Genomic DNA, 13,723 nt, shown 5'->3' with positions numbered 1-13,723 from the left:
CTATAAACACACCGACACCCACAGTATCCTTTCTTCCTCCTCCTCCTTCTCTTTAGTGGCAACAGTAGCACTTCCCCTTCCCAAAGCCAATCCCTTTCCCTGGGACCTGGCCTTTGTCTTCTACCTTCAAGAGGGTCTCACCCATTCAGTGTCCATCCAACAAGTGGTTACTGAACATCTACCAAGGCCAGGAATATTCTAGATCCTGGGGAACCAAAGAGCCACCCCACAGATCTTGTGTTCTGAATATTTCAATCAAGGATAACAAGCACCATGATGAGACATGCCATGTGAGGTCAGGGGCCAGCCAGCCACAAGGCAGGAGCTGCTGTCTGACACAGGTCAATCAGTGCTTTCTCCAGAGAGGTGGCATTTAAGTAGAGACCTGAAAAGGAGAGGGAGTTTGCATTCTCAGTACAGTAGTACCCCCTTATCCACGTGTTCACTTTCCTTGGTTTCAGTCACCTGTGGCCAACTATGGTCTAAAAATATTAAATGGAAAATCCCAGATAGAAGTAAAACATGAGTTTTAAATTGCATGCCATTCTGGGTGGTGAGACGGAATATCTTTTATTACAGTATATTGTTATAACTAGTTATCATTGTTAATCTCTTACTGTGCTAATAAATAAATTAAACTTCATCATCATTATGTATGTATAGGAAAAAACATAGTATTACACATATTCATATATTCAGTGCTAACCAGTGGGGGTCTCCAAATATATCCCTTCAAGAGAGGGGATGCTTCAGTACTGGGTGCCCTACTCTGCTAGCTCCCTCCCTCAGGCTTGTGTGGTGGTAAGATTCTCAAGTGAATATTAAATTCATTTTTTAATGTTGAACTTATTGAACTTATTTTCTCCTTCAATCTGCCATCTCTTGGGGTGGTCAAAGTTTAATCTCCATCAAATTAGGGTCCCACTTCTCAACCATTTTAATATTGCTGATGAGACCCCCAATTACCTCTCCAGCCCACCTCATATTGTTCTTCCTCCACATTCGGTGTGCCAGAAATAGGATGGTATTTCCTTGACTGGGGCCTGCTCTTTCTCCCCTTCAGGGCCCCGAATGCCCAAGTGCTTCTTGCTTTCTGAGATGTTCTCTCCCACCAACGCCCACACCAGTCCTTGACTCTTATTCATCCCTAGGTCTCAGCTTAGGTATCTTTTGATCAGGTAAGTCTTCCTGTCACCTGATCTAAGCTGCATCCTACTGTTTAGCATTCTGTCCAGGGCAAGTATACAGCTGGCATTCGCCAGTTTGGTGGTATCAGGTTGTTAAAAGATACTTCTTTGCATTTGTACATAGCTGCTGTCACCCCAGCCCCCTCCATAGGAATCTCCAGGTGGCTCATGACCCCGCAACTCCAGTCAGGTAACACCTGGCCCAGAGATGGATCTGCTACTTTGACTGGTATCCATGGAATAGTTGGTGAAATATCTTTGACACTTGATTTGGTTTATAGCCTAAGACCCCATGCTTCACTTAATCTTTATTTAATGTTTTCCTTTCCCAAGAAATTCTAAAACCCCCTAGGCAAGTCCAATGTCTGTCTTATTGACCACTTTATTCATCACCTCATGCTGCACCTGCCACAAAGCAGGGAATTGATATTTGTCAGCCTCATGAGTGACGGCAGGAATGAATGCAGGAGTGAAGCCATAGTATATAATGGACACCAGCCACCTGCTGGGTTCATCTCTGTGTGTGTGCACATGCATGTGTGTGTGCGCGCACACTCATGCACATGCATAGGGCTCTACACCTGGCCAGGGAAGACAGTTTTGAGCTACAGCCATGTAGCAATGCCCACTATGCAGCACTCTGGAGTGCTGCGCCCCTCCCCTGACTCAGGCAATGGCAAGGCCCTACTGAGGTGGATGGCGCAAGGCGTCCGTCCATCCTCTGGAGGAGCGAAGTATGTTTCTGGGAATGGGCTGGTTTGTTTTTGTATTTCTTTAATAAGTATAGTTGCGATTTCTCATATGACCATTAAGTATGAAGGAAAAAACATGACTTTCCCAATTAATGCAACTACTTCTAAAGAATAGATCTGTTTGTTCTAAATGCAATGATTCAGCTGTGGAGCGTAAATTGTTAATGTCTAATGAAAAACTCCCTGTACTCCTATCAAGGAAGTTTTTGAGAAATTAAATTAAAATCTAGAGAAGAAAAATTAATGTTAAGAAGACAGATTAGTGTTTAGTACTGGGCAACTTGTTCTTGTTCCTGTGCACAATGGTTTGTGCTCTTACTCTTGTTTGATTAAAATTAATAACAAGTCAACCACTTGCCGTAACCATGGCACCGGTTCCAATCAGTAAGTCAAGAAAGAATAGTCAAGGTATAGGCCAATAGTTTGGGACATTTCTAACTATTATTAAAAGTTAACTAAGCAGAAACAGCTCAAAGCAAAACGCAAACTGAAAGTACAAATGCTTGCTTATGCATAAGCCAAGATACATTCTTCTATTCTAATTGTAGCTATGTAATATTTTGTTTCTTTGAATAATGATTCCTGTTTTGTAACCACAAAGTACTGTGAGCCTGCCAAAATGAAAAGTATATATGATCAACTTCACAAGTAAAGATTGGGATCAGCACCTTCACTTTGGTGTCTGTGTTGTTTCTCCACCCCCCTTTCGCCGACTCCTCACCATCCGTTCGTCACCTGAGACCCCCTGTTGGAGCTGGACTCCGACACTGGAGGAAATCCACACCTGGGGAAGGAATGAGGTCGGATCTCAGGACTCACATGTGGCTGGAGAGGGACTCTTTCTGCTACAGCTCCTGGTCAGGGATCACCACTTCCTTCCTGCCCCAGGCTAATGAACATGACCAGCCAGCAAGCGGCTCATCTCTGATGAGGGCAGAGCTAGGAATATTTAGGTGAGGGGACCCTGGAAGGTAGGAGCGTCTGATGAGTCAACCTGTGTCGGTTTCAAAGCCAAGGTTATCAGAGCGACAAGGTTGACCAAGCAAAGCTGGGGACTCCTTCCTTGGAGTTGCTCTCTAAGGGGGACCTCTCTAGGCTGGGAGGCTGGAAAAGGACAAACAAGAGACTGGGTGTGGCCAGGAAGGGTCTGCCAGTCGCCAGGTCTTGGTGTCAGTGGTCAGGGACAGCAGGGAGCAGGGAGCCAGGAAGAGTGGCTGTCAACTCCAGCTGAGAACAAGATAAGCCACAGGGTCCCTCTGTCAGCTACTTCTCCTGATGATGGTCATCTAGAGTCCCTTGGGAAGTGGGCAGAGAATGTGAGGGACAAAGCTGGGCCCATCTCTCAGGCTGACGGTTGTTGAGTCTTCCCAAGATAGTCACAGTGTGGAGCCTGGGGATCTAACTCACAAATCCTGCCACCCCCTTGCCATGTGTCCTCATGCTGACGGAGGAAAGAAAGTGAGTCTTCTGAGACAAGGACAGGGATGCTCACGGACAGCCAGCTCTGAACCCCACGGCCCAGGCTTGAAGATAGTGGCAGCTTTCCTCCCCAGATGCCCTAGGCCACACTCCTCCACGGTCCCCTACACCAGCCCCATGAGTCTCCTAAGGCATTTGTTTAAATTGCACATTCCTGGACTCAGTCCCAGAGATCCTGATGCTCCAGGTCTGGGGGGACGAGATTCTATTGGAGGTGAGCCTGGATGGCACGCAGGGAAACGCAAGCAGACAGACAGCTGGGGAATGTCTCAGCTTTGGAGACACCTGGCTGAGGTCCTGACCCCGTCCAGCCAACAGCTGGGGAAATGCTTTTTCTGGAGGCTCTGGAGCCCCACACAGACAACAAGAAGTGCTGCTGACACACCCTGGAGTCTGGACATGAGCTGCACACGTGCAGAGGCACAGTGCCCTTCACCATGCACACCAAAGGCAGAGCTCGCCTCCCAAATGGGCCATTTGAGGAAAGGGAAGCTGAAATGGTGTCATATTACAGGGGCAGATGTAACTTGAAAATCCAAAGCTACTCCTGGCAGGGAGGGGGCTCAGCAGCAGAGTGTATTTTAAATAGAAAAACCAAAAGGGCTATGGGATTTCAATTGGCTCTAAATGCAATATGAGTGGCGATGCAGTGTAGACACTCAAAAATACTTGTGGTATTGACATTGACAGTTTGATTTTTATATAACACTTCTATAACACTACATCTGGGACTGCTTCAGCACTTTAAAAACATTTACTCATTTGGTCCTTAGAACAATTCAAGTGGTAAGCACTAGTATTAACCCCATTTTATAGAGGAGAAAACTGCAGCACAGAAAGGTTAGGTCATACATCCAAGGTCACGCAGCTAGTAAGAAACAGAGCCAGGATTTGAACCTTGTCTAAGGTATTCACAGTGAGGAATGTGCAAACCACCTCCCTGGCCTGTCCTGGTCAGACCCTACTGTGGAGCAAGGTGGTAGGGCGGCAAGGGCAAAATGCAGACTTAAGTTGCTGTCTCACCAGGCCATCATTGAGAAAAGGGAGTGGACCAAGTATAAACTAGACTCAAGAGAGCCTCGATGACAGGAAAAGTATTTCACACACACAGAGGGTGGGCAGCCACTCTTTATGGGTTGGTCTCTTTATGGCTTGTCGGGAGACCAACCCATCATAGAACAGATGACTTTGTTTAGATCCAGATTCCTTAGATGGCAATGAACTTGAACTCCCACTGTAGCTGGGAGCACTGGATGGGGCGGTGGAGCAAACTGCCCGCATAACTATAACAATTGCTCGAGTTCACCTTCCAAGGAGAGGCAGTTGGCTAAGTTCCGAATGGTAGTTAATAAAGGTCAGAATGCTCAGAGGGGCTGGGTCAAGCTGAAAATGGGATGCCGAGTAAGAGGGGGGGCTCTTTAGAGAAAACTGAAGTTTTCCACATGAAACCCCCACCTGCCATATTACTCAAGGCTTACTCCCAAAGAAGCCCCAACACACTGCAAGAAAACAGTGTGGTATTTTCACTTACTCATTAATTCATTGAAGGTTAAGTATTTATTGAGCACCTGCCATATGCTGGCACTGTGTGGGATCATGGGGGTACTCTGATGAATATTATAGTGTCCCTGCCCTGATGGAACTCAGTCTAGCTTGTTTGAATGATCACAAGCTCCAGAGAGCAACACACCTTGCATAGGAATCTTGACTTTGGTACTTTTCCAAACTGTGTGACCAGGGGCAATGTACCCCACTGAACATGTTTGCCTCATTTATAAATCCACCCTCATAGAATTGCTTAAGACTGAAAGACGCTCAGTATTTGACATAGGATCCATCAGCATTAGTACTTATATTAGCCATGATTCTAAGCTGCAAGCAACCAAAGTGGATTCTGGCTGATTAAACCAAACAAGCTACTGGGTGGTCACAGAATTGTGGCAAGCCTGGAAAACAGGGCTCATGCCATGCTTCCAAAAGCAATGTCCATACCAGTACTGCACAATTGCCCACTCTCCCCCCAGGCAATGCCATCTCTGGGTCAAGAAATTGATCAACCAGCTATAATCAACTGCGCAAAAGAGCAGGGATGTTCCACAAGTGCTGGGCAGTCAGAACATGACAAATGTCCTCTGGAGTCTCTCGCCCAGACTGTTCACCAGATACACATCCAGCCTCTTGCAGTCCTGTGAACTCCTGGTAGAGATGCCCCAGACTTGTAAAACTTCCCTGTAACCCTGACACCCCACTCAAGTCCTTCGTACACATCTACATATGTGTGAGGTGCCCGCATACCCAGGATCAAGTGGAATCTCCCGCTGGCAGGAAGTGTAAGAGGGATCTCTAAGAGGCAGGCTCCTGGGCTGGGGTCTGGCCCAGAAGAGCACAAAATGGGCTAAGGCTGCCACCAAGTGGCCATCCTATGAATAACAAAAAGACCTGGCCTTTCTTCCAACCTGACCACCCAGGCAGAAAGCAAAGGCCTCCTGTGGGGCCTGAGGAAATAGCTCTCCTCCTTCTGCTGAATTGCTCCTGAATTGAGCTGTCTACAGCTGCTGAACTCCAAAGGAGGTAATGGTACCTAGCACTGATCTGGCACCCTACAGTGTATAAAATGCTTTCACGGAGTAGGAATAATTACATGATGATATTAATTCTTGTTACTCCGTACCTTACAATTTAAAATGCCATCTCGTAAACCCCTCAGCAAATCTGTAGTGGACACCTGTATCTACACAGCTGGTATCTATTTTCCTTTCTTCTCTTAACAGCACTTTAATTTTTCTTTGGGAATGTTCCATCCACTGCTAGGACTTACCAAAACTACCATCAGGAAAGAAGCTCTATTTGAACCTATGTCTTGAGCTTCCAGGTGCCAGTCCAAGGGGAAAGGTTGCCTGTCTGGGACTCTAACCAACACACAGAAAGCACAACAAACCTTTCCCTGTAGCCCCAAGGGTTGGCCATGCTGGAAAAGTATCTGTACTTTTCAATTTCTATGAATAAATAGTCTTCCCCTATTCGGAGGTCAATTTGAGTGTTTTTTTTTAAAACTTGAAACCAAAAGAATAGTATTAATTCTTATTTAATAAAATAATGTCATAATAGGTCCAAAAATGAACTGTCAATGCCAAAGTAGCAGGCAGCGTTCATTCAATATCAGGTACTACTCCCCATTTTGCTAGAGGCTGAATGTCTTTGTCCTAAAATTCCTAATCCCCAATGTGATGTGTTATGGGGCAGAGTCTTTAGGCTGTGGTTTGTTCATGAGTATGGAGCCCTTTTTAGTGGTTTTATTAAAGAGACCCTGGGAAGCTCCCTCCTACTGTCCACGATATGAGGAGGCAGGGGGAGTCAGATATCTATGGAGCAAGAAGCAAGTCCTCATCTGCCAGGGCCTTGATCATGGACTTCCATCCTCCAGAACTGTGAGAAATAGATTTCTGTTGCTTATATTATCAGCCACACAGCTTCTGTTTGTTTTGGTCATAGCAGCTGAACTAAGACACTGTTTTAGGAGCTGGAGATAAAGGAGGCACCAAAACGGACATAAACCATGTTCTCCTGAGCTAATGTTAATGTGGTGATGCCCCAATAAACAATTCAGAACACAGCAGCTTCTCAGAGAATTAAAGAGAAGGACATGATAAAGCATGACCACGTGGCTTCTTCAGAGTGGGTGTCAGGAGGTGAGGTGATGAAAATGGGCTGTCAGTTTGGTTCATGGAGAACTACTTTTCCCAGAACCCTCTTCTTTCCTCTCCACTCTGCCGCAGTGCCAGGCAAACTCCTCTCTCCCCTCTCCTATGCTTGTGTCGTGTACTGTGCAAATCTCCACTGAAGCATTCACGGGATTACATCACAACGGCAGCTCTCGCAGGTTTGCATAGAATATCATATTATAAACTCCTTGAAGACTCTTCACACCTTTGTCCATTCCCCAGGTCACCAGTGAGCTACTTAATATGTTTGTTAAAAGGTTGAACGGATGAATGAATTAACTAGAAACTTGGAGAAGAGGCTTGTTTAAAACAGCAAGTTTGGGGTTTACTTTCAGACTTTTAATTTGGAATGATATTAGATTTACAAAAGTTCCAATGCTAGAACAGAGAGTTCCTGTATACCCTTCACCTAGGTTCCTGTAATGTTAATATCTTATGTAACTAGGGGAAGTTGATCAAAACCAAAGAACTGCATTGCTACAGGACTACCAACTGAACTACAGACCCTTGGGAGGGTCCCCAGTCCTAGATTAAAAACCCCTAGGTTAAGGATCCTGGATGGAAGAGGTGTTTAGGACTCTGAAAAAGGAGATTGAATTGAGGAAGGAAGAGTCACATGAGACAAGAGGCTCTTCTTCACTGTGGTTCTAGAAGAGCTGGAACGTACCAGAAAGGGAAAGAGAATTAGACAGAATTTCAATTTCTCTGACAATGAACAGAATGCAAAAACCATACATGTATCACAGGTGCATTTATCAAACCATTTATCACATTTTGTATTTGAAAAAAATTAGAATAGTGCTGGTGACGATATTGGACATGGCACCCATGCACACTATTGGCTGTCATGCAAATTTTTGCAAACCTATTAAGAAGCAATTTGGAAATATTAGCATCCATAAAGATCAAAATCTTAATTGAGAAGCTCACTCATGAAAAGCTACCTTAATAATCCAACATACATAAAAAGTTATACTTAAAGATACTTATTGCAGCAAAATTTACAGGAACAAAACATATTGAATGAAACTAAAGATCTAAAATTGGTAACAAGTAGTCAAATGACACAGAGTACACAAATAAAGGAATTGTCATGCAGATATTAAATAACAGTATCAAAAACAATGCAGGTACAGACAAAAATAATGGTATGGACTTTGAGAGGCAAGACCTGCAGGCATCCCCGCTGAGCCTCCAACTGCCTTCTCTATTAAAAGGAGGATAAAAACACCACCTTCTGAGCTTGTGATGTGGCATCATGAGATCCATTTAAAGTCCCTAGGAAAGAGACAGGGACAAAATATGTCAGTAGACCCTATGATGATGATATTGTGCTATACCAATAAATCATTTTTGCAATGATTAGGGTATTGCAAAAATATGCATAGAAATGTCTGGAAAGGCAATACATCGAAATATTAATAGCGGTGTGCAGGTAAAGCAACCATGATGATTTTATTTTTTTCTCTATTTTCTAAATTTCTATGATATGTTTTTATTAGAGTATTAAACTGCTGATATAAAAAGATGCAAAGGTATTTGTTAAAAATATACTATCTACAAACTTTCCCAGCAATCAAGATGAGGCTCATATCAGGACAGTAAGTAACTGTAGAGCCTTGAACCTCCCTGTATGCCTTTTGTCTCCCAAACATTGGAGGAAAGGAAATCCCTACTGCACAAAGCTACTGTGTCTTTACAATAATTTCTGAGTAGTATACATCGCCCTTAGATGAATAAGTACCCCAGTAAATGATGAGTCAATGTTAAACATTTCTAGAGGCCAAACTGTTGATGTTGTTTAATTCACTATCCAGAAAAGCAGTCTCAGCAGCAGTAGCAGCCATAGAAAGAGGCTTGCCAAGTACACCTAGTAGGTGCTCTACAAACATTAACTGAAGCACAGCTGACTGCTAACAGTATCCTGGACTTTCCCTGCTCCGGTGGCTGCAGAGGGAGAACCATTCAGTCCACACGGGGGCAGTGCTGCTCCACTCTAGGCAGAGCAGGGAGGCACTGTGTGCACATGACACTGAAGCAGCCACTTCCCTTCCTTTTCAGACATTAATCTCACAATTCACAGAAAGGCTCCAAAGATGGAGATGGTTGGATTCACCCTGCTTTCTTTTTATTATTATTTAAAGCATTACATAGCTCATGATATATCATCTTTCATACATTTGACTCAAATTGTGTTTTGAACTCCCATTTTCACCCCAAATACAGATTGCAGAATCACATCTGTTACATATTCACATTTTTACATAATGCCATATTAGTGACTGTTGTATTCTGCTACCTTTCCTATCCCCTACTATCCCCCCTCCCCTCCCCTCCCCTCCCATCTTCCCTCTCTACCTCCCCTGCTGTTGTTCAATTCTCTCCCTTTTTTTCCCTCCCCCTTGCCCCTCATAACCTCTTATAATTTTATGTATCATTGAAGGTCTCCTACTATTTCCATGTGCCTTCCCTTCTCTCTCCGTTTCTCTCCCCCCATTCGTCTTTGTTTACTGTAGTCTTTTCCTCATGCTCTTCCTTCCTGTTCTGTTCTTAGTTTTCTCTTTATATCAAAGCAGACATTTGGCATTTGTTTTTTAGGGCTTGGCTAGCTTCGCTTAGCATAATCTGCTCTAATGCCATCCATTTCCCTGCAAATTCTATGATTTTGTCATTTCTTAGTGCTGCATAATACTCCATTGTGTATAAATGCCACATTTTTTTTATCCATTCATCTATTGAGGGGCATCTAGATTGGTTCCACAGTCTAGCTATTGTGAATTGTGCCGCTATAATCATTGATGCAGCCGTATCCCTATAGAGCGCTTTTTTAAGGTCCTCAGGGAATAGTCCAAGAAGTGCGATAGCTGGGTCAAATGGTGGATCCATTCCCAGCTTTCCCAGGAAACTCCATACTGCTTTCCAAATTGGCCTCACCATTTTGCAGCCCCACCAGCAGTGTACAAGTGTACCCTTTTCCCCACATCCCTGCCAACACTTGTTGTTTGACTTCATAATGGCTGCCAATCTTACTGGAGTGAGATGGTATCTTAGGGTGGTTTTGATTTGCATTTCTCTGATTGCTAGAGATGGTGAGCATTTTTTCATGTACTTGTTGATTGATTGTATGCCCTCCTCTGAGAAGTGTCTGTTCAGGTCCTTGGCCCATTTGTTAATTGGGTTATTTGTTATCTTATTGTTTAATTTTTTGAGTTCTTTGTACATTCTGGATATTAGGGCTCTATCGGAGGTGTGGGGGGTAAAAATTTGTTCCCAGGATGTAGGCTCTCTATTTACCTCTTTTATTGTTTCTCTTGCTGAGAAAAAAACTTTTTAGTTTAAGTAAGTCCCATTTGTTTATTCTTGTTAACTCTTGGGCTATGGGTGTCCTATTAAGGAATTTGGAGCCCGACCCCACAATATGTAGATCGTAGCCAACTTTTTTCTTCTATCAGACGCAGTGTCTCTGATTTGATATCTAGCTCCCTGATCCATTTTGAGTTAGTGGGAGATATGCTACAGGAAAGATGTATCCATCACTTCTGGAAGGTGGACCAGCCTTTGAAGCACACAGCATCCTGTGCAAGGTTTATGCATCAACAGGGCCAAGCTAGGGCTGAGACTCCTGGGTGACCAGTGGCCTCAGGTGTTTGCAACAGGGCTTTCCCAGGAAGGGTGTGTATGGGAGGTGGTGCACTGAGCTGGGGTGGCATGAGCTTCAAGGGGACAGACCAGGGCTCATATCTTGGCTCAGCCTCTAACAAGTCACTTAACCTCCCTGGCTGCATTTTCTTGTCCATGAAATGGGAATAAGACCTTGTAAGGGCTATTGGGAGATTTACATCAAATAACACATGCACAGGATTGAGTGTAATTCTTAGCATGCAGTAGTGCAGTGAGAGTTAGTTACTATCATGACTGCTACTCTGACTATGGCTAATAATCATTCTGATATTAATAAGGCACAGAAGTCTGAAGGAAGACTCTTCCCTCTACAGACACACTCACTCACTGTGTGTGACTTAGTCTTGAAATTATTCCTTCACGTACAATAAGGGGAGAATGGAAAGAGCAAGGTGAGAGTCTAAGAGGCAAGGATTTTAACTACCTTTTTTTTTTAATGAAAGGACATATGTTTAGGGGAATCAAACATAATTTTTGAATTCTCTTTAGGGTGGAAAGAGACAGGGCTGAACGCCTTTGGTTCCCTCCCTCCCTCCCTCCCTAAGATTTGAAGCCAAAGTTATCAACTGAATTTCAGTCCCGGAAGCCATAATGAGGGTATCTGTCTGAGGGGACATCTTGGTCATCTGGCTCCCAGAGTCAGGTGGACCTTGTCTATACTCTCAACTGGCACAAATAGGGGAACTTTATTCATCATGCATTTGTTCTTGGGGAAACAAAATTTTAAAATTCCTCTTCTTAGCTTATCAAATACATTGATGAGAAAAAGTAAAGAGTTAGAATTGTTTACAAAAGAGAGAGCAGAGTAAGAGAAATGGCTTATAATAACCAACATGTCTCAGAGTTATTATTCAGTGGAAGATGACCAAGTGTCCTCCAATTCTTATTGAGGACAAAAAGAAAAAGCAAAACTTAGGTACACACAATGGCCTTTGGTGGAAGTAGATGTTGTAAAATTATGATTGATTAAAGTTTCCCTAGAAGAAATGTATTTGAAACACAAGTTATCAACACTTAAAAAGTTCATTTCCCTCTACATGTTTGAACATAGATGAAAACACACAGACATTGACACTTAAAAGGGAAATCACAATGATCATAATCTACACAGACTCATGAACAAGGTCACTAGATATTTCATCATTGTAGCAACTGAATCAGGGCAGGTGTTCGGAGCGGCAGTATTAGACATGATGGGCTGCAGTATTAGACATGATGGGCTGTGTTATGCTACAGTAACAAATGAGCCCAACATTTTTACGTATAATAACAATAAAGGTTCATTGCTCACTCATTCTACACATCCATGAAAGCATTCCCAACACTTCACGTATCCTTTCTCAGAGACTGAGGCCTCCACCATCTTCTGGTCAGCAGGAAGGGACACATAGGCTAAGTCAGACTCTGGTCTTAAAGGCTCCTGCCCCCTTCACTTTGTTGCAAGTCACAAGGCCACAGAGATCTTACCATGTAACTGAAAAAGGGCAGAAAGAGACAGGGCTGAACTCCTTTTGCTTCCTCCCTTCCTCCCTAAGATTTTAAGCCTCCCTAAGATTTGATAAGGAAAATTAGATTCTTTGTGGACAGCTTCATCACTGTCCTAGATTTACTAGAACTTTCTACATTTTTAAGTGATCTATAAAGTGCAAGATTTATCCCTAAAAGTATTTTGTGATTGTAACAGTGCTTTTCCTCCAAGATGGACTACCCTGGGAAGCTTGAGACAGAGAAACTGCCAACACTCTTATTCCTTTTCCATCTAGAATAACTTATACTTGAGCCTTCCTCCAAGCACAGCAGGAGATTAACTCACTTTTCAACATATCTTTATTTAATCCCAACTAAGTGCCAAGAGCTAAACATACAAAGACAAAATAAAGTAAAATCTCTACTTTTAAGAAACTGATAATCTGGTTTCCTATGGGGTTCAGGGTCTGAAGTAGAGTGTGGATTGGATAGAGATTCACACAGAAGTTATCAGACGGAAGGGGCTTTGAAGAAGCCACAGGCCCAGGGATCTGGTATTCCAGCTGGACCTAGGAGCACACACTTTGGCCCCTTCTTTTGCATGCCTCCTGTCCACGTAACACGTGTCATCCCTTTTGTCTTGTCACATTCTGGTGCATCAGCCTTCCTATGATGACCCTCCTTGATACTTCTGCTGCTCCCCCAATCTCTGGTTCATCTCTCATCATGTCTGCCTTAAACTTTTCTGTTTTCTCACATATCACATTTTCTGTCTACAAACTCCCCTCTGCCTGGCACCCTCCCCTCTCTCCCAGCCTCCATGTTAACCATGAAAATTCCTCTTCCTAAGGGGCCTTGCCCAACACTATTTCCTCTCCCTTCCCTAGGCACTGGGCCATTTCCGCCCTCCTGGCAAAGTTCTGCAGTAACTCATTGGTACATCTGTCTTCCTCTTTGGACTGTGAGCCCCCTGGACCTGTGAGGGCCTCTGAAATCCACATGAAGGTTTTGGGTCTTTATCCTTACTGCCATGGGCAGCCTTGGAAAAAGGAGAACCAGGTTTGGGAAAAGATGATTTCAGATTTACCATATTCAGTTCCAAATGCCTGTGAGTTATCCAAGTACAGAGGTTGAGTAAACTGATAATTGTCCTTTAATATTTTTTCTCCTCTTGTTCAGATCCATCCACTTTTAGCAAGGCACAAGGTACCTAGAATAAACTGTGTTCTCCAGTTTTTCTTATGCATGACTAAGTTGTGGCCATTAGTTATAAATGAAACTGGTGGTACTACTTCTGGGAAGTATGCTAGAAGAGGGTTTTCTTTTTTGTGTGATTTTCCTTTTCCTGCTGGTTGGAATGTGGACACAATGGTAAGAGCTAGACCAGCCATTTGGGGCTGAATGTAGAGGATAGAAAGCCACAGGCTAGGAGCTG

The sequence above is a fragment of the Spermophilus citellus genome, assembly GCF_964194105.1.
Source record: "Spermophilus citellus genome assembly, chromosome: 2".
Lineage (NCBI taxonomy): Eukaryota > Metazoa > Chordata > Mammalia > Rodentia > Sciuridae > Spermophilus > Spermophilus citellus.
Note: the sequence above shows the minus strand (reverse complement) of the source record.